Source organism: Chamaea fasciata, unplaced genomic scaffold, assembly GCF_029207755.1.
Source record: "Chamaea fasciata isolate MVZ Bird 193981 ecotype frontalis unplaced genomic scaffold, bChaFas1.0.hap1 SCAF_1, whole genome shotgun sequence".
Taxonomy (NCBI): Eukaryota; Metazoa; Chordata; class Aves; order Passeriformes; family Sylviidae; genus Chamaea; species Chamaea fasciata.
In genome coordinates, this window is record NW_027094086.1 from 92895374 (window position 1) to 92920672 (window position 25299).

At 39.2% G+C, this 25299-nt stretch overlaps 1 long non-coding RNA gene across 1 annotated transcript; it reads left to right on the forward strand.

Moving 5' to 3' along the window:
• Window positions 1-234: 234 nt before the first annotated feature.
• LOC136298486 (uncharacterized) lies at window positions 235-1173 on the forward strand. Its single transcript, XR_010723356.1, has 3 exons — window positions 235-476; window positions 617-718; window positions 812-1173. It is a non-coding gene; the product is annotated as an uncharacterized lncRNA (long non-coding RNA).
• The last annotated feature ends 24126 nt before the right edge of the window (window positions 1174-25299 follow it).

The following is a 25299-nucleotide window of genomic DNA, read 5'->3' on the forward strand; positions in this document are numbered from 1 at the left end:
TTTGAAAACTGGAAAACTTGATATAATTTCAACTGACTCCCTGCTCCCGCTTTGGGGAAGCAGGGTAAAGCTGGGCAGTGCCGAAGCAGGTGACACAGCTGGAGGAAGGGAGGGCAGGGGAAGGCTGAATGGCCAGCTCACCTAGAGACCCAAAGGGGTTTTTTTGCACCTGTGGTTTTCCTCACTGCCTCGCAGGTTGACCTTGCTCCCTGTCGAGGAACAGGTCCTCTGCACAGCCTGGTCACACTTGTGTGCCACCCTGGGGTCACCACCACGGTCATTAGCCCTTACTTCTATTACAGCTTCACCATCTAGGGCATATCTTGGTGGTGACGTTAAGCAGATGTTCAGACAGTAAGTCTCACAGGCTCGCTGGGCAGTAAGCCAGACACAGGACAGGCTCTCTGATCTGCCCGCATTCCAGAGGCTGCGTGTGTCCATCTACCACCAAGTAGATCCCAGCATGTTGCCAATGGGTATCTTCAACTGAAAGACAGATTTCTTACTTCATTTCTTCTTCTTCTCCCTCTTCTTTCCTCAGTCCTTTCACAAAATGCAGTTAATTATTGAAATAACTCTGCTTTTTAACCCTCACCTTCTTTGCTGCTTTTTGTAGCGCTGTTATACAACAGGAGACCTCCCACTGCTCTCTATCTCAGTCTGCAGGGGCTGAAGGTGATGACAATTTGATAGCCATTTTTTGGTCTATCTGAAACAGGTGTGTTTGCATTTCATTCTCATTTCTAAGGGACAGATGGGTGTGTTGCTACTTGTTTATTCTTGTTAATTCTTGCTACTTTGGCTAACCTAGGGGGCAGTGTGTTAAGGAAGTCACAGTCACACAAGGATGAGACGGCAGGACTGAGATACATGTTGGTGACACTGATAAGCCATTCTGATCCTCTTCTGTGATTGTAGGAATGGCTTTGTTTCCCAAAGCTCCTCTTTCATGCTCCTGTGGAATAGCAATATTTTAAGGAGGAAAAAAGGACACAAGAGCAAGATGGCTTTTCAGCCTTTTATGGATTTTTAGCTCTTATCAAAATGATTTGCCACTAAATCTTCTTTGTAACTAGCTTGTGTAACTAGAGGGGAAAAAAAAGGATGTATTAAATTCAAAAGTTTTTGGGGTTGGAATTGCAAAAAAATATTATTTGGAGTGTAAGTCCTCCAAGCAACACTCCTTACAATGCATCAAGAAAAGGAAAAGATAGGAAAGCATTAATTTTGACCCAAATCCAAAAGGCTTTAATCTCTGTGTTTATAAAAAAGTAGGGGATATCACACTGCCTTTATTGATAAGAAAATAAATGGCCAAGATGAAAGTGGTAAGTGATAAGATTAATTCAAAACTGTGACATGAATGTCATTGTTCGAGAATGGCTGGTAAGGTAATGGCAGCTTCTCAAAAAACCCTGCACGGAGTGGTGCTGTAGGATTTTCTGTTGTCTTTACTGGAATGATATGTGGAACTTTTTCTGTGTAGTATCCTGTAGTGACTAAATTGTCTGTGATTCAGTTTGAACTTTCAGCACTTTTATGGGAGTCCACCTAACTGCAAGCTCTTCAGATGCCTTTATGTGGTCCCTGAAGTGAGTAATAAGAGTGACCTCCTTCAGATGTCTTATCTGTTGAGTAATTCAGACAGCTTTATAAAGCACTTGGAAATCAAGGCAGAAGCTGTCAAGTGAAACACTAAACCCTGTTGTGCATAATAGTCTTGCAGGTAGCAAAGCTAAAATTTTACAGCCTTGTAAGAAGCTCTGCAGTAATTAATCTGTTAATGTACAAGGAAGGGATGAAAGTATTGGATTCAGTTAAAATATTTTTATTGTTATTTATTTAGACATTTGAGACATGTGATTTCCACAGATACAGCAAAAGCTAGATGCTATACAACAAATCAAATGCTCTGTAGGTTTTTCTGTCATTTTGAATATGGAGTCACCCAGAAGACCAGAATGGGAATAAAAACCTCACTGTAAAAGGGACAGCAAAGCTATGAAACACAGAAGTACAGAATATGATAGTATGTCATGTGGTTATTTAACCAAATGCAACATGAGAACAGGTAGATTTTCTGTTAGATGCAAATTCTCAGAGCTGCCAAATGCCAGCATCTTCAGCAAATTTAGCAGCTCTGTGTATGCTTAAATTCTCTCAGGATTTTTGTACCTTTTCTTTTTTTGGTGCAGTCATTATCTTCAATCTCCTCTCAGCCCACAGTGATTGAAGTGTCTACATTCAGACAAACTTGAAAATCTCAGGTGAGGCTTGCTCACTGAAATTAGTTAAACTAACAATTTGCTATCAAAGCACAGGCATTTCAGCAATTGGAATTTTATTGGAAAGTATTGCAAAGCAAATAAAAGATTTACTGAACATTGTTATCTTGTTAGGATCCCTAGACAGGCTTCTTAAATTGAAATTTTTTGAAGGTAGAGAAGACTGAAAAATCTAATCCTGTAGATTTGCCTTTTTAGGTGCAAATTGAAGTTTTAGGCTGGTGACAGAGAATTTTTACTTAAAGATACCTGTTAACCTTAAAATAGAGTTCTTCTACTTCCCCGCTATTTTTTCATCTCAAGGGAAGTAGGCTGACTGTTTTTGCAGTAGAGTTAAGCAGTTGTTTTTTCCTTATTCATTGACAGAAATGATACAATTTTCTGAAGGAATTTTTTTTTCTTAAATTTTGATAAAGGAACTCCTGAAGAAGCTGAGCTTAGAGAAGGGAGTAGGGTGTAACTGTAGATCTGATGAAGAAATAGAATGTTTGACAGACGACGATCTGAAAAAAAAAAAAAAAAAAAAAAAAAGGATTTACCCAAGGATGAAAATCAAGACTTCATCTTCTACAAGTTTCAAAAAGATTCAGATGCAAGTTTCCAGTTTCAGTCCTTCTGAATATAAAACTTTAAAATAAAAACTAGGTGAAATAATCTAGTATGTCCTGTACACTAGAAGAAATAAAAATTTTGGAATTTCCAACTCCCTACATTATAGCATTCTGCTACACTTTTAATATGGAAGTAATGAGAAAAAACATCTGTAATAAATAATTGACCCCTCAGACCAACACCCAATACACAATGTTATGTACAGTTAAGGGACAGGATGAGTCCTCAGCTCCTCTTTAGCCTTGTTTCTGACCTGAGCAGAAGTACTATGCCTCCACTGGGATCAGAGTTACAGAGGTCCATCAGCTGGTGGCACAATTGAACAGAGAAGTTGGTATTGAGGTGACTGATGGGTCAACTTCCATAGCTGATCCAACTTTGGCTGTTGCACCCTGTTCCTGGAGTGTTGTCTTGACTGGGAGAGGACCCATGACTGCCTACACACTCTGTCCTTTCCCTAGGAGAGAAAATCTGTTTAAAAATATGTAAGTGACAGATATCTTCACCTTGTGTGCTTGAGTGCATCTTAGTCACAGCAAGCCAATCTCATTTTATTCCTGGTAAGTTTACCAGGATATTCCTTGGTATTCCTGACTTAGATATTTAAAACTTTATTCTCAAATAATGTCCTTAAAGCTAGCTCTTCTATACCTTGCTTATAGATGACATATTTTCTGTCATTAAAAATAAAAGCTGTCCCATTGTAGTTTTCTACAGCTTTATTTATTTAATTATTTATTTATTTGTCTGCAAACCCAATACACTGCTGTAACTTGCATAAGCAGTTCTTTTTAAAATTGTCCTTGGGATTGTATTCTTATGCTTTTACTGTATCTTACAAAGACTGTCATTTTCTAAAGGGCAGCATTCAGCTGCTGTACTGGTGCTGTTACCTTACAGATTTTTTTTTCCTTTTTCTATTTTTTGTGTGCATTTTGGTTTACAGCGTATTAACAGAACACTCAGAAAAGCTGGTAGTAGGAGTCTTTCGTATCAGCTTTCCAAAGCAAAGAGCTGACAGTAGGAAAAAATTATACACAGTGTGCATTGACTAACCATCCATGGGCTCCTTTATAAACCTTAGCAGGAAAACGAATCTGTAAACTCAAGATGAGGTTCTGAGACAAAGACAGGATGTAAATTCCTGCTTGGTACTTGTTTCCAATGAGCTCAATCAGATTGCTGTTAATGGCACTTCCTTCAGAAAAGATATGGGGGAGTTGTGCAATTACCTAGCATACTCCAGTTTAAAGAGGTACTGACCATAACTCTTACCATGTAAATTGTGAAATATTTGCCTGGGTGAAATTCAGCATATATCAAAAGCTGAATTCTTAGTCCATACTGTTTCTTCATCAGTTTGCTAATAGCTAAGGGAATTTAGAGCAGTCATTTCACTTTGAACGTGTATTCAGAGACATATATTTTTTCTCATCGTTCCTTAAGGAATCCAGATTATTTGAACTGAACTATTCCAGCCAATTCACCTGCTGCTTAAAGACTAGAGAATGTTCCCCGGTGAACTTAGTTGAAAAATTAGAAAGATTAATTTTAAAAAAAAGTCAGAATGCTTTGTCTTTCTTCTCCTGACATTTATTTTCCGTACCTCATTGCATATGGCTAGAGCCATTCACCAAAGTAAACGCAGAGTATTCACTTTTCTGACAACTTGGCTATTTTTCATATACTCGCTTCCAAAAAAAGTTATAGCAGTCACCAAAATGGAAAAGAAATGTGCATTTCCACTCATGAATAAATAAATTTGAGTGGAGTGTATATTATCTCATAATTTCTCAAAACGGGCATTAGAGTCATTTAGCAAGCACCAGAGAAGGAAAGAGATCACCCATCTGTGCTGCAGAGTACAGTGCTACTGTAAAAAATTTGGGCTAAAGGCCAGTCTGGAGCTTCTAGTCATCTTGTTTTGGCTAGCAAGTTCCTATAGTACACTACGGAATGCATTGTGATAATTTTAACTGTCTCCATTACAAAGTTTTCTTGCAGTTATAGAACTGTCTTTTGGGCTGTCAGATGAAATGCGATAGTGGCATTCTGTGGGAGGATTGCTTGTAGAGCTCCAGATAGAGAATTTTTTCACCATTCTTATTTTTGCTGCTTCATGGCCACAGTGCACTGCACAGAACACAGCTTCTTTAGAAAGTATAATACTACTGTGGCTATAGGGAAAGAATCTGCTAAGACCGTAGACATAAATTAAATGTTAATCACTCAGAAATTATTACAATTTGATAATATACAAAAGGAATACATCTCCCTTGAAATTAAAGCAAAATTACTTAAAATCTCAATATCAAAATCAAAACAACTTTATAAAATGATATTTTAATTTAAATTGCTTAAATGGAATGCTTTAGTGTATTCCATTAGCGGGCAGACATAATCCCAGTACTTGTATAATAAGATACTTCAGTTAGACAGCAATTAACTTTTAAAATTCAGTAAGTATTACAAATTGTCAATTGCTTTCTGAGAAAAAGTGTCTAGAGAGGAGATCAGGTACTTCTGAATGAGTGTAACAAAAATGTCCTAGTATTAACTAATTCTGGAAGATTGTCTATATTCAAATTGTGTTAAAGGTAATGCTTTTAAATTTTAGTGATAGACTATTGCTCCCTGTTATTTTCATAATGGTGTTTAAATTCCATGATGAATTGTGGCTTAATTTTGCATATGGTTTAGGCTGAATAAGTTTTCTGCAAACTGCTATATGAATCGATAATTGGTTCCTTTTGCTTTACAATCCAAAAGGGAACCAAAAGCAAGGGCAATTAAAAAATCCCTCACAGAGCTGTTGACCAGGCTTTTTTAGAAGTAGCTTGAGTAGGTTGGGGAAATGCCATTAATCTTCAGGAACGTTATGTTCTTAAATCTCTTTGTATTCTTTTAAGATCTCAGCTTTGGTACTCTTTTGGACTAGAACACATTGCAAATGGGAGAACAGAGAGAGGCTTGCGTTTGAAGAACTTACAGGGCTCATGCAAAGGGCTTTTAAAGGTGACAGGTTCCTGCAAACTTCACTTGGTTACTTCCCTGACAGGTACCGTGTCTCCTGTTTCTCACTCACAGTGCCTGGGAACGGGTTGCGTTACAATAATTTTTAAACCTCTCTGCAATCCCTTTTTTGCAGTTCTGTTGGTCTGAGTCCTCACTGATAGCTGGTAGCATGTGAAAGGGGAAAATATGCTATCAAGACATAATGTCAAAGCAGCTGCTAGGTGCTTATGGCTAGAAACAGAGAGAGTGTGGCTGCGTAGGATTTTATTCCCTAGAAAATCAAGAGAAAACTTCAGCATGTTGACTAATGTGAACAGTTCTAAAATATAGGTGTTTTGTTCTGTTATGAGACTTGTGGGTCTCTGTCAGCAGAGGAATGTAAAGGTCATCATCAAAGAGGTTGACTTCCCTCCTTGGTACCTGCTTGGTTGCTCAAAGTACCAAGTCTTCACCTCCCCCACCTTGCAATTTGCATTCCTGCACACACTGAAGCTGGCTGCCTGGAGAAAGTCATATTTGTCTAAATATTCATTAATCTGATAATCAACAAATAACTGTGCTCACTTGCATAACACTACTGAGATGGCAAACTGAGAGCATTTTACACACATTACCCTTTCATGTAGAAACATTGGGAAAAAGAAGCTGATCAGGGAATTACAATGAGTGTACCAGCAACAGAAAAGAGACATGGAGAACCCATGAGGCAAAGGGAGAAGGGGGATGTTGTAGGCAGGCTGGGGATGGCCTGGGGAAGTGATGTGAAGGTGGAACTGGAATGAGGGCAGGCTGGCATGCTGTCAGCAGTGCAAGCTGTGCTGAAGGGCAGAGTTCTGCATACGTAGGTGACATACAATAAGGAAAAAAAAAATGTATACTGAAAGAGGGTAGATGAAAAGAGAAAAGTTCCAGCCTCCAGGATTCACATGGCTTGCCAAGAGTTGTCTGTAAAAGTGTGTGAAACAAGCAGGGCTAAGGGTTTGTTTCAGTCTCGTGTGGAATTCCAGTAACATAAAGTAGAATATCAGGCATTTTGCTCCTTTCTTTCTCTTGAGTATCTTAAATATTTATGTAAGACCCTTAACAGAGTGCAAACAAAACACTAGATGGTTATCATTTTTTGGAGCAAGTATTTCTTCTAGACGTAGGGGAAAAAGGTCAGTCCTGCCCATGGAAGTTAAAAAAATGGCCAAAAAATTATGGGAAAACTTTTCAAAAAATATATTGTATATATGTATAGTTATTTATGCATAAAGTAGTGTACACAATTGGTCTCAATAGAAAAGTCAGATAGAGACAGGGTAATCTCACTGATTTCTTTTATCAACTTTTTCAAAATTTCACATGGAGAGCATTAACCTGATGGAATAATGAGGAAGAACAGAGAGGAAAAAAAAAGCAAAAATAATTATGTCTGAGTGTAATTTAAAATATTAATTTTGGATTTTTTTCCAAAGAAAAACATGTATTTTATGATTCATTGAGGAAACAATTAGGTGATTTGTCCTATAAAAGCATAATTTTCATATTTTCACAAAGAAAGGACATCTGCAATCCAAAAAGCTGAAAATGGATTATTGTCTACTGTAAGTAATTTTCTAAAATCTGTAGCTGTCCTTTTTTTTTTTCTAATATCATTTCAACTTATATAGAATTTCAATTATACACATAAATGGAGTGAGGTGAGGATACAGAATCACAGAATCATAAAGTTTAGAAAAGAACTCCAAGATCATTGAGGCCAGTCTTTGACCAATCACCACCTGGTCAGTGAGATCATGGCACTGAGTGCCATGTCCTGTCATTTCTTAAACACCTCCAGGGATGGCAACTTCACCACCTCCCTGGACAATCCACGCCAATGCTCAATAACCCTTTCACTGAAGAAATTCTTCCTGATGTTCAACCTGAACTTTCCCTCATGCATCTTGAGACTATGTCTTCTTGCCCTGTTGTTGGTTGTGTCAGAGAAGAGACCTAACCCATAACAGCACCTTGCTGCTTTGAGATAGTTGTAGAGAGCTGTTATCAATAAGGGTATTAAAAAGGACTTGCCCTAAAACTGAGCCCTGGGGAACCCCACTAGTGACTGTTCACTGTCTGGAGGTGGCACCACTCCCCATCACTCCCTGGGCCTGGACATCCAGCCCAGTATTTAACCCAGCAACAAAGTGCTCCTGTCAAGTGTCAATGTGTTCATCCATGCGGAGGTATAAAGGAAGATACTATTTCCATTAACACAGTTTTAAAGATGGAATTCTCTGTGGCATCACTGCCTGAGAATTAGGAATGGACATCATCTGATTTCATACCTACCTCGGCAAGACCATTGTCCCAATAACTTTTTGAGGCACAATTTTAAGGTTCAGTTGGGTTGGGTTTAGTAAGGTGTTGGAGAAGATGGTGGCAAAAGAGATTATACATATCAATTCTTAGACATTTCAGGATAAACTGTCTTTCTGATGGGTCCTGACATAACCTGCTTTTAATGAAATGGTTTTACATTATACCTTCCTTCTCAATGCTGCACTGCTCAAGTATAGCATTTCTGAATGCTTGCCAAGTCCCATTCAAAGAAGTAGTGCTTTGGGAATGAAAAGAGAGGTGGTTTAGCACATGTTTAGGGTTCATAAATTTAAGTTACAAATTCCTTGAGAAAAGATTTGTCTGCTATTATTCATTTTCTTTTCTTTTCTCTTTTCTTTTCTTTTCTTTTCTTTTCTTTTCTTTTCTTTTCTTTTCTTTTCTTTTCTTTTCTTTTCTTTTCTTTTCTTTTCTTTTCTTTTCTTTTCTTTTCTTTTCTTTTCTTTTCTTTTCTTTTCTTTTCTTTTTCTTTTTCTTTTTTTTTTTTCTTTTGAGATATGCACCCCTAATTCATACCTTTAAGTTCCCCCCACCCTCCCCCAAATAATGACAGGTATGATCAGGACAACTTTTCTTATGGTTTGCTTTAAGAATTCCTTTACCCCTTGCACATTGTTTGTTTGTATTCAATGAAAATGCCATCTTACAGAAAGAGAGGGGAAAACCCTTGCCCAGAGAAGAAAACTCTACTTTTAATGGCAGATCTATCCTGTCTTTCAAATTTTCATTGCACATAGCATTGTATTATGCCATCAGAAGTCTTGCTGACAATAGCATGACCTCGTTCTTTGTAATGACTGTAATTCAACTTCTTGATGAAAGCAGTCTTTGACAACACTTAGCACCATAGTAAGACAAGATAAGAAGCATTAAAAAACTCTTTCAACAAATCTTGTGCTACTTCTCTTTATCTTCACCTGCAGAAAATCTGCCTGCTGGTACTGAGCGGGTGGATATTTCACTTTGTTTCATGATCACTAATCCTCTCCAAGCAAGTCCTCAGTACCCTTTTAGCTTCTAAATGGAATACTGCAGTAATAGTTGGGGAGCTGCAGCAATTTTTATGAACACGCTGTATAAACAAGTGAGATGATAGGAAATGCAGCCCCACTGAGACCCTGCTTACTGAAAGGAAATTCTCCTGCTTGCTCATCTTCATTTTTTTCAGCATACAGAGATTCAATTAGATGAGCTGCTTAGTTAAATGTCAAAATGGAACTCTTTCTCACGCTTTTTCATTTTTTCAAGCCAAATATTTTATTTAGTCCAATACAGTGAAAGGAGAGGGTAAAAAAGTGACAATATAACCTGGCTAGACTAAGTGTTATCCATCCTTTTAAATAACTCTGAAACATTTCCAGCAGTTTTAGTTTTACTTTTTAATAAATCAGTCCAGTTAAATGACATATTTTAATTGTATCTGAATTTACACTGTTCATGTGACAGAGGCAGCCAGGACCAACTTGACTTTGGACAAGGGTAAGACAAATTTTGCACTGACTTTAACCTACCTTACAATTCCACTAAAACTAAGATATGTGCATATCGACAGAACACAGTCCAGTCAAACACTGTGTGCTTTCTTTGAAAAATACATGCATACATGTACACATTTTTAGTCCTTTGAGAATTTTTCTCTCAAGGCCTTGCCTAATTTCAAGTTACAGCAAGTCTCTCCTATTTCATTATATTTATCATTATACCACCCCAGTCTGCACAAAATGTGCAGGGTCAATGGCACCAGCAGAGTGAGTCTACCTAGGTGCTGGAGATGAAAGGTCAGGAACAGAATGTTATTCCTGATAAATGAAATCTGCTGCTGCTCCTTCCATTTCTCTGCAAAAAGCTACGAGTCTTTTCAGAGCTGTCTGTTCAGACTGGTGCAGATAGAGACCACCTGTTCTTTAAATGATAAGGAGAAATAAATGAATTTAATACTGACAGTTCGTTAATCCATCACCTGACGGCCACTGCACTGAGGCCTGATCACAATTTACAGAAATTCATGTATAGTTGCCTGAAGCCCTATTTGGTAATATCTGCACAATCTATGAATGAATCCAACCTGGACTCATATATAATAATCATAATGGGATTAACTGGCCAATATTAGCTCTCACCTTCTGATAACCCAAGGAAAGGTTTTTCCCATTATTCTTTCCAACATGGTAGCTCATATTAAATTTAATGCATGCCAGAAAAGTAATAAGTAATACTTTTTCTTTTCTAACAATAGGAACATATAACCTAGTTGGAATCCCTTGGTATTTATGGTTTTTATACTTAATTGCAATTAGAGAGCTAAACAATTTCTCCCCATTTTTAAATATTGTTTGTATTTTTAACTACAAGGTAGTTTATAGACAGACAATTTTCTACAGGCACCTGCAGTTATTCCACATGCATTTGTCAGTAAAACTTTTATGGCTAAATCCTAGGGTTTACTGCATGGGACTTCCACAGTTAAATCATGTAAAAAAGAATACATATTACTCAACTTGAGGAAGATCCCTGATTTTGACCAAATCACTCCATACACCAGATTTTCAAAGGTGGAGAGGACACACTTGCTAGTGACTAGCTAGGGTTGCTTTGCTGGTTCTCCCAGATGTGTGGGCACAATGTTATGCAGAGGTTCCTCATAAAAGATGATGGTCAACCTCTGACTCTGACCTGGGACCGGGTGAGTGGAGCAGAGGAACAGCTGAAGGACAGTGTCACTGCTTAACATTCTCAGTGGAGGATGTGTGGCTTGTTTCTGCAGGTGCTTGGCTGCAGTCACTTCTTGTACTGCCAGGAAGGACGCCCATTTCTGTTGACCGCATGTTTGGTTTTTGAGTAAGTGCTCATCTGTCTCCATCCTCTCTACAGAAGTACCACTTATGGAACACAGGCTTGTAGATGATGCATGAGGAACCAACTGACAAAAACACAAAGAATCATTGAGTCTAGAAAAGACCTCTAAGACCATCAAGTCCAACTATTAACCCAGCACTGCCAAATCCACTAAACCACTAAAACACGACCCTAAATTCCACATCTACATGTCTTCTAAATATCTCCAGGGATGGCAACTCAACCACTTCCCTGGGCAGCCTGTTCCAGTTTTGGCAACCCTACTGGTGAAAAAATTTTTCTTAATGTCCAATTTAAACTTCCCCTGGAACCATTTCCTCTTGTCCTACCACATAGAAGAGAACACCCGCCGCCTGGTTACAACCTCCTTTAAGGCAGTTGAAGAGAACAATAAAATCTCCCGAGCCTCTATTTCTCCAGGCTAAATACCCCCAGCTCCCTCAGAGGAACTGTGCTCCAGACCCTTCATCAGCTCCATTGCCCTTCAGAATCTGAGTCTGAACCATCCAGAACCACTGCATTCATTACAGAGGGTTCTGGTTGTCAAGACACTGAGATACCTGCTCCAGGGAACTGCCAGTACCTTTGAATTTCAAACATTTGGCATGTTTCATTGCTTCTCTGAACCACATCCTTCTACCTATCTATAATATTTTATATTTTAAAAGAAAGGCAGAAGAATAGGCCACATATAATGGAACTAAATAAATTTGTTTTGGAAGCTGGATGATGAAATCACACCTTTTAGATATATACTTTTAAAACATCCTGACTTCAGTATAAATCATGAAAAATTGAGACCTTTTGGGTCACAAAATAGGTACAAATAAACAGTTTGTTGTTGTGCTTCTTTCTCTCCATACATGAATAATCTAAAATGTTCTTCTGATTGGAAGTCACAAAGACTTCCTGCCACAGCAAACACTGTCAAGAACAGGTCGTATTGACCCCATGCAATTCAGTGTTGTGAGGGGTCTAAAAGCAAGAAAAAAAGGTACAATTACCAGACGCCAGGAGCTCATTTTGCATTGCTAAGTTGTTATGTCTCTGCTTCTGCTACTTACCGCCTGCTGTGGGAGAATAACAGTGTTGTTTCATGAGTACTTTCATGCAAAGTGCCTTTAAAACCCTCTCTGCTCTTCTTCTCAGTGCCAAAACTGAGGTAAACATTTACCTTTTCACCAATCATAGAAATAAGGAATCAACCCCCTGCCTCTACCCCCACCATGTGACAGTCTTTATGAGAGGGCACAGAACTTCAACAGCCAAAGATTGGTTAGGAAAATGGCCACATCATAGCCCAAGGAGACTCACAACCTCCTTTTTCCTTTGCCCATGTACCAGCAGCAGGCATCTGCCTTCTGTGGCCAGCACAGAGTTTTGGTACCTTGTACCCAAGCAAGCAGGGAAATAAAAGTTTGTTGTGTGCAACCAATAACATGACACAGAATTCTGGCACTGGTAAAATCCCCCTTGAAAGTGAATTTTACTTGTGCATGCTTTTTTCTCATCCTTTCATTGCACTGTGTACTGACTGGAACAAGAAACTGGAAAAAGGGAAAAAGGCCTTGCCTTTCATCTAATTGCATGTGAGAGTGAACCTGACTGCATATAACGAGAAGTCCAGGGGCGACAGGGAGAAAAGCACATTGGACAGCCAAGGGACACACTACCCCTGTAAGAGATCTCTCTATCTTCCCTGTTAATAATTCAGTGTTCCAGTTTTTCTGCAGCATCTCTTTACTAGCTTGGTCTGTCTTTCCTCAGCATGCAGGAGCAATGGTAATAATGGAGACTGGAACTAGAAATGCGATATTCAGTAATTTTGTGGAATATATAATTTTATGTCATTGGCCAAGGGCCAACATAGGACAGTTTCCAACAGGAAAGGACACATGAAATGTCACTGATGGATTTTGAGGTGAAGAAAATAACTGAGAAGAAGAATTCTCAGAGTGGCCCCATGTGAGGTGTGCACCAGGCACCCCTGGTAGGGGAGTTTCCAATCCCCCAATGAACAATTTTTAAGCCCGCTGCCTTAGCACTTAACTCCAGCTAGAAGGTACAAGCATGTGATTTTAATTTGAAAATATGCCTTGGGATGAGCAAGGGGGGAATAAAGTAAAACAAATTATTAACTTGCAGGAAAGCCTCACTGAAGTTATCAGTGTTTTCCTACTGAAATATTCATGTCAATCAGTTGTTTTCTTTTCAGCTTCACACAGTCCCATTAGGTAGCGCGTTGTCAACAAAAGGAATATAATTTCAGCACCAAGGGCTTTTTCTGTGATTATCCAAATCCTATTAACAATGCCTAAGGAGCAGGTTTACTATTGGGTTTTTCTACTGTAATATGTGTGTGCATGCTTGGGGCATACATTTGAAATTCTCTGATCTCTTTTGGCTCTTGTATTACTCAAGGTACAACTAGATGGAAGAGATTAGGCTCTGCAGCTGCTTAATATTGAACAGTCTATCTACTTACATCATCTCTCCAGGTAATTTGGCAATACTTCACTGAATAACTGACCAGACCTTTCTCACAACATTACATTTTTGATACTGTCCAAACTGAGATGATTTAAGATTTTTGAGGCACTGAAGTATGGTTTTAAACATACAGTGTACTTGAACAACTATAGCATAAAAACATAATGCCAGCCTAAATTGCATACTGCCTCAATTTCACTGATGTTATATTCCGCCAATAAAATGAGGCTAAAAAATAACTGAGGCAGTCTCTGGCTTATCTGTTTGGTTTTTCCCATTTCTGCCCATCCTGGTTCATCGCTGACACTTGTGTCTTCAGTTGCACAGAAATGCTCAGAGGCTTACTCTGTAAAGGATACTTCTGAGGAGCTGGAGCAGTCATCTTCTGATTAATTACGCTTGATTTTTCTTCCCTTTTGTTTCATTGCCATTCAGAGAAGGGCTGAAGCAGAGAGGGAAAAAGTTCAAGAAAAAGGAAGCACTGCTGGGAGAGAAGATGTCATAATACCTGGAGTATATGGAAAAAAAAAATAGGGAGGGAGTAGTCCAAAACAGGGTCTCTATCCCTGTGAAGCCCGTGCAGAAAGCTGTTTAGCAGTTCAGAGTGCTATATGCACCTGAAATAATGCATATGGCATGTGTTTACATGTATATGTATATTTTCTAGCCTCATATTCTGGCTTTGGCACTGTTTGATAGTAAAGCATTTGATGGAGACTGGAAGAAGAAGAATTATTGACATTGCTCTCCAATCTGAGTAATTGACTTGTGGCTGTTTTTTTAGGACCTCCATGACGAAATGTAGATGCAGCAGAAGAGCTCATTTTAGTTTGGTTTCCATAAGATGCTGCATATACACTGCAGAAATGCTGGGTGCTTGAGTAGAAGTCTTAATGACAAAAAACTTTTTTTTTGTTTTCCCAGTTGACTATTTGAAATTACAATTGCACAGCTCAGAATTGTCAGTAGCTATTCAGGCACAAATCTGGAGTTCCTCAGTGTTGTTCCGCATCCTAGCAAATAACAACAGTGGTCAAGGATCTCATTATGAGAGCTGCATGTGTGAAAATGAAGGTGTGGTGTGTCCTATATTGTATTATAAAAAACTGCGCCTAGGATTGCTAAAGAAGCAAATCACATTCTTGAGGTAAAAATAGCATTTTAAAATTTGACATTCATGAAATTGTTTCCATCAGTTAGGCTTATGAGCAATGGCTGACATTTCTAAAATCACTGTTAAAACCACAGTCAGGCTGAGATCAAAGCCTGAGTCTGCGCTAACTCCAGTGAGGCCAAGATTTCATTTCTTGATGTCAGCATCTTTAAATATCCCCAAACTCAGCTGTGTCAGTTATCACACCAGTCCCAGTGCATTTTCAAGTGCTGGCTCTGAATGTTTCTCTGTCCTGAGGTAAATTGGTATGTCTGCTGTCTCCAGAAAAATAGCAAAAGTCTCTGAAATCTTTGAGCATCATTGTGGATATGTTCTGTGCTGCCACACTAATGCTTCTCCTTGCTTGGATAATTACAGCAGAGTGGTGAAGGAAGCAACTCAACAAAGTGAAGTGAGAGAGCATATACATCTTTCTTCTGCAACACTTGAAAGACTGAAGGTATTAATTGTGCATGCCAGTTTTGTTACTTCATATAACTCATAAACAAATTGTATCTGTGTATCTCATGTTCATATTTGTAGTTTAACCTATGTGCTTCAGACTTTTTTCCACATTTTCTAATTAAAAAGACATTTTCAAGGATCCAGCAGTGCTGAGTACAGGGGGAAGATCACTGCCATGGTGCTATTGGCCACACTGCTGCTGATAAAGGCCAGGATGCCACTGGCCTTTTTGGCTCATGTCCATCCACTCTTGTTCAACCAATACCTCCAGGTTCTTTTCTGCTGGACCACTTTCCAGCCACTCTGTCCCCAGCCTGTAGCACTGCCTGGAGTTGTTGGGGCCCAAGTGCAGAACCTTGGCCTTGTTGACTCTTCCTATCATTTGCCTCTGCCATTGATTCAGGCTGTCCAGATCCTTCTGCAGAGACTTCCTATCCTCCCCCAGACTGAGACTCCCACCCAGTCAGTTTGGTGTTGCCTGCAAACTGACTGAGGGTGCTCTCAGTTGCCTTGTCCAGATCACTGATAAAGATATTACACAGGACTGGCCTCAGTACTGAGCCCTGGGGACCAGCACTTGTGACCAGCTGCCAACTGCATGTGACTTCCTTCACTACCATTCTCTGAGCCTGGCCAGGCAGACAGCTTTTCTACTCAGTGAAGATTGCTGTTCAAGGAAGTTCCTCCAGGAAAATGCTGTGGAAAATGGTGACAAAGACTTTGCTAAAGTCCAGGTAGACAACATTCACAACCTTTTCCCCATTCACCAAACTGGTCACCTTATCACAGCAGGAGATCATGTAACTGAACATTAAAATACCCCTTCTGACAGAATGCAAGACAGATAAAGGCCACAGTAGTTATGGTAGCTACACTTATAAACTGGACAATGACATATATATCTCTATATGCTGGAAGTGCAATACTCCATATTTCCCTGAAAAAGGGTAAGAAATCTTTGATGTTGGTTTCCGTGTTTTTGGTGGGTTTTGTTACTTCTGTTCTATCCTCAAGATACAGTTTTGTACCTCTTTTTCTTCATCCAATAAATCCATTTGTAATTGTACTAACCTCTATTGTTGTACAGTAATAACAGTCTTCCTGACTCTCAAACCTGACTTAATGGAGAGGGAACAAAGGCCCAGCACCTTAGGCTCAGTAAGATAAGAGGTTGCTGAAGAGAAAAAAAATCAAGTGTTGTTGAATTGAGAGTATTTCCTTGACTAGTGTCAATAGTCTTCAAGTCAATATGGGAAGCCTCCATGTGAGACAATGTGTACAATTATGATGCTCAATGAGGAGGGAAGAAGTACTGAAATGAAAGCGTAATAAATGCAGAAGACGAGCTGACAGAATGAATAGGGCAATGGTTAGAAAGCCTAACCCACTTGGCTTGTTTTGTCCTAGCACAATGAGACCTAAAGAAGACATGTAATGGTGGCAAAAAATAAGTGAATACAGACTGCTGAATGAATTTGGGGTTGAAATTGAAAACAACAGTCCCACCTAATAAATTAATTAAGTTCTAGAGCGGAATCTTACTACCACAAATACGGAAAAAAGTTGTAACTTGTATTATATTAAATTTAATCCATTTTGATGAGAATACCCTGTTTTTCACAGAATGTATACATCTTACTAACAGTGTGATACAGTGAAAGGATTCATTTCAGAACGTGACCACTGTAGACAGAGGATCCACTTTCCTCAGTGGTCAGCTGCATTCAGTGCAACGACAAATTGAACTGTCACTTCATCATCTCTAAAAAGGGGTTGTATTCCACGACTTCATGTTTTGGTTTTTCATGTTTTCTTAGTTAAAATGGAGATAGTGGTGTTCTTATGGATTTCCATTTTGTGAGAAAAATCAGAGTATTATACATACACTTCTGCAGCAAAAATAGGAGTATTCCATATAATTTCTCACATCCAAACTTTGTCACAAATAACTGCTATTTTAAATACAAAAAAGAAATTTTAAATTAATCCTTTCCTGTGATGCCCTTGTAATACTCACAAGTATAAGCACTATAAACATGCAATCTGATTAAAAAGGCCTCTAAATTGTCAACATTAGAAGTCCTCACAGAGTAAATGCTAATTATTTCTGCCTTTTCTCTTTCCTGAAAAATATCCCCCAGTCCAGCTATCACTTCTAGTAATCAGAAATGGGGTGTGTGTGTGTGCTGAAATATGTACAGAGATATATGCACATTATTAAATATTCAAATACTGCACACTCATATGTAAGTTGGGCAAATTTTAACTGGGTGGGAGGGACAAAAAATCCATACTTACCCAAGAAACAAAATTATATGAATTACATGTTGGAGTTTGCAAAATTATAACTGAGGGAAATATTGCACAGTCCATTACTACACAACAGTCAAGCACTTTGGAGTGCACCTGGGTCCCACATTAAGCCCACATTTATCTGCATCTGAACTTTTTCTCCTTTTCTTCCTCCAGTTCCCAATATTATCAGATAGACTTATCCCCTCTTGTAAAACCTAGCTTCCAAAGAGCGCTCAGCTCCATAACCATTAGGTTAAGATGTCAGTTTAGGAAGAGGAAGGCAAAAGTTGCCACTCCAAATTGGTCAGCACAAGGGCTTGCACGTGGGTCCCTTGTTAGTCTCCAAATCTATCAGGTTCTCTGGACTGGTGTGTCTTTTCTGCTAAAATATTTCAGCACAACTGACGCTGGTCTGTGATGCTGTTTTACACTACAATGACACAGATTCTGACTTCAGAAGGCTGAAAATGACTTCTTTTTTTTTTGGCATGTGTTTTCCTTTCATACTATTCTACACAGACCAATTCGATTGGTGAAACAAAGACAAACTTCTTCAATTAAATTGGTCAGACTAGAGGGACATCAAGAAGAAGTCCCTCCTAGGAAAAGGAATGAAAACATAGGTACTGTTTAAAAAAAACATGTCTCTTGTTTACAGAAAATTCTCTGGGAAAAGAATTTTAGAAAACCAAAACATCTCCGGCACTAACTAGGGCTACAGGTCTATATTAAAACAAAGTTTTAAAAAAAAAAAAAAACCTCTGTAATTTTCAGTAAACATATTTGTATTTTATGCAGATTTTACATGGGTGCTGGTACACACACAAATGCAATTGCAAACAAACCCCATCGGCGGATATCACTACCCTTTTTATAAATGGAGGAAACAAACTCAAGACTACATTTATGACAGGTGTCAACTACCAGATCATTCATTAATTTGGTCAAATTTAGGTCTCTGTTGCAATCAGGTTAGTGATCTTTTGAAACACATTTTTTCCTTGATCTTATTTTCCTCAAAAAAAAATCACTAAAACTGTTCTTTCATTTTACAATGGACCAGCCTCCCTCTTCTATATTTTTTTCCAATGTACCTGTTTAACTTTGTTGTGACTTCTCAGTGCTCTTCTGACACCATCTGTGGACTGTTTTGAAAGCTTGTTGCTCTTAGTGGCTCCAGTTATGCCACATCGGGGAGGAGAACAAAGTTTCTTTCAGATTGCAGGAGCACTCCAGCTGATTCTTAGACATGTTTCAGCTGTGTGAATTATCAGGTTAAAGAAGTGCACATGTAGAACATGGCACTGGCACAGCCTTGACAGATATAGACTGCTATTTTATTTTTGGAATATAAGCCTAAGGCTATTATGGCTGGCTTGCTGACAGACATCATGTGCTGGTATTCCAACAGAGAACTGTTAACTATAAAATCAACTAAACCAAGGGTTTGCTATTATACTTAAATTTTTAATAAGTTGTCAAAAGCCCTCTTTACTGTGTTCATTTAAAATTGGACTGAGGAGCCCCACTGTCACTTAATAAGGACTTACCCACTGGAAATGCCAGAAGGGGGAAGGGTGGCAGGTCTGAAAACCTCCTTTATGAAAAGAATTTCTGCTCTTTTATTCCATGCCTGCTTGACTGGCTAGGTACATCTACCCCAGATGGTCACACTGGATTGTAATATGGATTGCTTATCCATTTCAGCCCTCTCTCAGGTACTCAGCTCCTCTCAGCGTACTTGTGTGATCCAGATGCTTGTTGCCATGCCATAACCTCAGTCCTATGGTTACATTTTCCTTACCTCTCTTTGCCCTCATTTCTTCACAGATCTTTGAACAGCACCATTTCATCCCTCCCTGTGAATCAGAGGGATTCACAGAAACCTGAATACAGTGGTTTGAACCTCTCCAGCAAGAATAAAATTAGTATGATCTGCTTTTTATATATCAGTGCTCTGTAAAGAGTTAAAGACCACGTGGGCCAGGAGGGACTAGATATGTTTGCATTGCTGCTGTAGGACTACTATCCTTGTGTGTTACAGATGGCTTCCTACACATACTTAGATCCTAAGTAGGCAAGGTATGGCACTTTATTATACAGCAAGGTGCAGAGCAAGTCTCACTTAAGCAGAGTTCTGGCTCTTTGAAGCAAATTGTCCTTGTTTTGCTGGCTGCAGTCCAGCAAACAGTGTGCCATGCCCATACACGTGGCCTTTGTGAAGAAAAGCCTTACCAACCCTCTTCTCTTTACCGGCATTGAGAGGATGGGAGAGATGGGATAGGAGGCAGGGAAACAACTTGGAGCAGATGAGGAAATGACGAGGCTACAGCGATGTGGGAAGTGAGATATTTTCTAAGCCAGGTGATGAATTGAAGGGTGAGCCAGATAATCAATGGCTCTAAACTCCATATGATATTTGTATGAAGGACATGGAATGCAAGGGTTTCTGGCAATAGCTCACTCACTGCCACCACGTGTGTTTTGGTGATGCTCTTGTACTCTGCTTTCCCACAGAGGAGACAAAGCCATGGGAATGTTATACTTTTAACAGTACCTTGCTAAAAGCCCCAGTAAAAGCAGTGATAAGTTTTTCAAAGAGGAAAATGCAGGAGATGTAGGGAATGTAAATGGAACACAACAATTCATGTCATCTCTTCAAAGACACCTGCGAGAACCACATCCTCATGAGTTTGTCACATTTTGTGAGCTTCTTCCACAGGAATGATGACTGCAATAGGAATTGATTACTTCACTAAATCTAACAAGCAGTTCTAAATCAGTTCTAAAAAAGTCCAGGGTTTACTGCTCAATGTGGGACTGAAATGATGGCAACTCTGAGTAGTGAGATTAAGAACCTCCAGAATCTGGAGCTGAAAGCTCTACCTGACCTTCACACATTCATCTCTGAAAGGCCTTATTGAAAAAAAATATTCCAATCCTTTAGACTCTGCTTTCTGTCTTCTACACATGGGTAGTGATCATTATATGCAGTTACATAATATCAATATAAAGATTAATTATTTTCATTAGTGCTGCTGTGAAGTGATGAAGGCATGCAACAGTTCTGTGATAAAATATTTTATTGCCAAAGCAGAAATCGTGGAATCAATAGAAGAAACGTCCCAAACTATTATTAAAAAAATACGTAGCTATGTATTGTGAAATTATTTTCTTCTGTAGGATCTGTAAACTCTTTATTGCCTTTATCATCTATTGTCTCTTTTTGGAGTCCTGTGTGGGAAGATGTTTTCTCTGAGAACACAAGACTGATGACAGAACTCACCAGTTCTAAACTTCTACTTTAAACCAGTCATTAACACTTAATTAGCTAAAAAGCCCTCTATAGGGCTGATATGGAGATAAGGCTATACTTGCCAGAAGTCCTAGAGCCAAATTTGGGTGGTGATGTCTCCAGGCCTGTAGACATTACTGGGTGTGTCAGCAAGCCTATTTGCTGTTAACAAGGGGCTTCTAATGGTCAGGATTTACCTTAACATAAAACTTAGCCTGAAGCACTAACAGACCAGTTACTGCACTAACAGTTGCAGTCTTAGCAACTCGGCAGCTTTTTTTTTTCTTTTTTTTCTTTTTTTTTTTTTTTAAATAAACAATATGCCCTGCCAGAGGAAGAGTTAAACCCTGCTGTTTCATTATTATATCTGTGTCTTGCTGTCTGTCTACCTATCATCAAGCTATTAATCAAAATGGCCTATCTAAAAAGTGTGTGGTGCGGCATTATTTGTAAACAGACATATAACAAACACTAAGGTAAAACGCGCCCAAAACATTGACTTTTTTCTTCCCTGCTCTTCAAAAGATGGGGACAACAAAATATGTCCAAGAAGGGAACAACAGTGGAGACACCTTAGTTTTGGAAGGATTTGGAGGGAAGACATTGTCTGGAAGCAGACAGATGAAACCCAGTGACGCAGCCAGAGGCAGGGAGAGCAAGAGATGCTGCAGCTGAATGTTGCAAAGAGGAAGGGGGCTGCTGGCAAAACTCTGGCATGAGTGTGTCTGCAAGTGAGGAGAAAGTGATGAAAGGATTCATCCTCTAAACCAGCTGATAATTATTGCTGGGTATCAGTTGACAAAGAGTGCACAGAAACAATTCCCTGCCTTGCAAACTCTAAGTTTACAGAGGATCTGGTGAAGATTTGGCTTTACCAATAAGACTGTGAAACAACAAAGGTCACTTTTACAGATCCCATCTCAACCATCCCATGCTAAATTTTACTTGTCACACATGCATTAGCTACACAGCCATAATCGTCCACATGCTTGCAACTATTTTTGACAAATTCTCTATTCATTGAGACTTTCCAATGGAAGATTCAATCTCACCTTACCCCCTGGATTGTTTTCACACTATTTCCGGATTTTTCTCTCAATAAGGAAAGTACATTTTTCTTAACTACAATTTTAAATGATTTTTAAACAGCATAGCAAAACAAAAAACAAACAACAAAAAAACCACTTCAGCTGAAGGCAGGGAACAACACTGCAACACTGAAAAAAAGCCTCTTAAAAGGTGAATGCCTCAGAAAGTGTCGAGATCCTGAAAATGTTCCAGAGGGAACATCTGGATACTATGAAGGGTCACAGCAACTTAGAGGAGGGAAGAGATGAAAGTTTCTGCGTAGGCTCCTAAAGGCAATAGTTAGCATCCAGCCCATGGGAGAAGTCATTACCCAATTTTTATGACTGCAGCTTTTGTTTTCACCTTTTTTTAATTGTTCGTTTCTCTCTTTAAATCTTTACTTGTTGAGCATCAGAAAACATAAAGAGGATCAGACTTAGGAGATTTGCAAATGGCTTTGGTATTTGTTAATATGTAGTCAAGCTGTATCTCATGGCAGTGATTTCTAACTTTTCTTTGAGGCACTGAAATAACTCAGTTTCTGTCAGCTCTACAATCTCAGACAAAGCAAAAGCGAGCAGAAGAGGGAAAGGCAGGTTGAAGAATCTTATGACAAGTACTAATAGGTGATAGTAAAACATCCTGGTTTTAGCATGTGGCTGTGAAGGAGAAAGAACAAAGGTTCTGGAACAAATTGCTCCCCATTCTTTTGAAATTTGAAAGGAGGAATTTAAGTCCCCCAGACAAATAATCAGACTGATTTCCACCTGACAGCCATTAAAATAGTGATGTGCTAACAGGGGGTCCTCAGCACTTCAGGTAACACTCTGCCACTAAACATGAGTGAAAAACTGGGGTGAATGCTTGGTCCCTGGTGTTGTTCCCTTCTCCCACCAGGTATAATCACAGAAGCTCCCTTAAAAAAACACTTAAGAGAACCTACCCCTTTATTAATGTAAGGAATGTCAATAAATCTCCTGGGGGAGAGACAGGATGCACTGAGACTCCTGGAGAGTAAAGAGAGAAGGGGAAGAAGGCTTTCTTTTTGCTATACACACTCCTTCACTCATTGCAGAAAGTAAGCACAAGTGTCATTGACATTCACAATGACCTATAGTCCCCTGATGTTTATTGAAAACTATTTTCCTGCCCCCAGTAAAACCATTTCTCAAGTACAGGAATGCCCTAGGAACAGGGTATGGGGACTGGTGATGTTTCCAAGGCCAAGGACACCAAGAGACTATTGCAGGTATTCTTTGGACAAGCACCTTGTACTGCCGGCAGAAATGAGGTCCTCTGGCTGTGCAGGCTGATGGACAGCGGTGTCCCTCAAAGACAAGGCTGTGCAGGTGGTAGAAGGGACCATCCCCATAAAAGGGCTGCATGAAAGCACCTTAAGTTGAGCAGGGCTCTTTTGGCCCTTTGAGCCAATATTTTGCTTGGAACCACTAGATTTTAGTTAGGTAGCTCTAGCCACAGCCTACATGTTAGACCTTCCAGACTCATTTTGCTTTTGGTCAGAAATTGTCTTAGTGAGTTATAGTGGATGTGGTGGCTCTGTTTCATGGTCTGGGGCTTCCTAAGCACAGGATGATGTCAAATAGGCAAAAAATAATGTAAATTCAGCCAGGTCTTCTGCAGATGAAAACACAGCCTCTGCAGTAAGAAGAGTAAAAGGGGACACCTTTAGCATCTGGGAAACTAATGTCTCTGCAGGTTCCTTACATTCTGTGGAGCATGCCCACAGACAGCACCAAGGAAAACCATCAGGCCTCAATCAGTTATTACTACATATCTTCTACACACATGAGATTTCTGGTAAGTCAGATACAGAAGAGTCAGTTGTAGGGTCTTCATGCATTGCCTAAAGGAAAAATAAATCATGTCTCCAAACTGATCTCTTCTATCTCACCAAATGGATTGGCTTATTGATCAGAAAATTACTGGTGTTTTTTTTTTTTGTTACTGAATTGTGTTACATCTGTTATATTGCATTCCACCATTATTTGCTGCACAAGCCAGTGTGATACAAAGACATGTGAGCCAAAAAAAAAAAAATCAATAGGACAATATCAGACATGCAAAAATTCCATTGATCATACAAACCAAGTGTCTGCAAACAAGCACAAGAGTATTTTGAATTATGACCACTCAAAGAATAAGTCTGTATCCATGACTTAATTGGGAGTAACATCTTCAGGGAGTGGACTGGGGATAACACAAACTACTGAGCCATAATACCCACAAGGAACTTCATACACCTCTTCATATCAAATGCTTAAACTCCTTTCCTACATTATCATACTTCTGCGTTATTGCAGATAGAGGGAAAAAAAATGAACTCACACTTCCAGATAGGGTTCTTTTTTGAAGTTGTTGATATTGGTTTTAGATATTTTTGTGGTTGACACTGTCTTTTGATCCTGTTTCTGTTCTTAACTGTCCCTATGGACAAGTAGGGTCTTAATCTGTAGGGTGAAAGGATGAAAATGAAGCATTAGGTGTAAATGAAAGTGTTATGGAACTTCTGCTGGGGGTGTGGTAATCTACTGTTTGAATGTTAAGTCATTCACAAAGATAGCAGATGGTGGTATCACCTCTTCATTTTTTTTCTAACTGGTAAGGACCACTTTCTCCAACAGCACTCAGACTTGCTTGAGCCAAAATGGAATTGCAATAGAGCTGGTACTTAAAATATTCATTCCAGGTTCTTCCTATTACCATCCATAATTACCACTTTTCTCTTGCACTATATATCAGATGCAATGCATATTGTATTTTATGTTGTCAACCACTGGCTGCTTGACCCTGAGTTAGAATAGCAGATCTCTTGCAATTTGCTGAGTGACCCCCTCCCCCCATCACAATGTGCATCATTAAATTATGCAACTGTTGGGTCATGAAGCTGGAAGTTAAAGCTACACATCATAGTCGACTGAAAAGGTGCAAAAATGTGAGGGTGAAGTGGAGAAAGAGGGAGAAGATCAGGAAACAGAGAAATTCTCAAAACTGTGAAAAGCCTGTGCCCTCAGACAATGCCTGCATTGTTATTCCTTGTGAGTCAGACTTCAGAAAGTTTTTGTGCCAGAAGCCCACTGCTTAGCAGATTGCATAAGCTCACTGCTTTCATGGTGATGACCATACTGCAATTTAGCTGCAGAGGTATCAAGATGGCATTTAGGATGCACAACATGTTCACCTAGGCTACCAGCCCATCCAGCATTCACTGTGGAGATTGCTCTTACTGGAAAATTTTCCTTCTATTGTGTGTGTGTGTTTGGGGGGTAAGAGAGAGAGCCATTCCACAATCATGAGAAATATATTGGCAGACTTATGACAAACCAAAAAGGAGCAATGCACAGTACAGGTCACTCAGGAGTGCATCTTAGGGTTCATTGTAA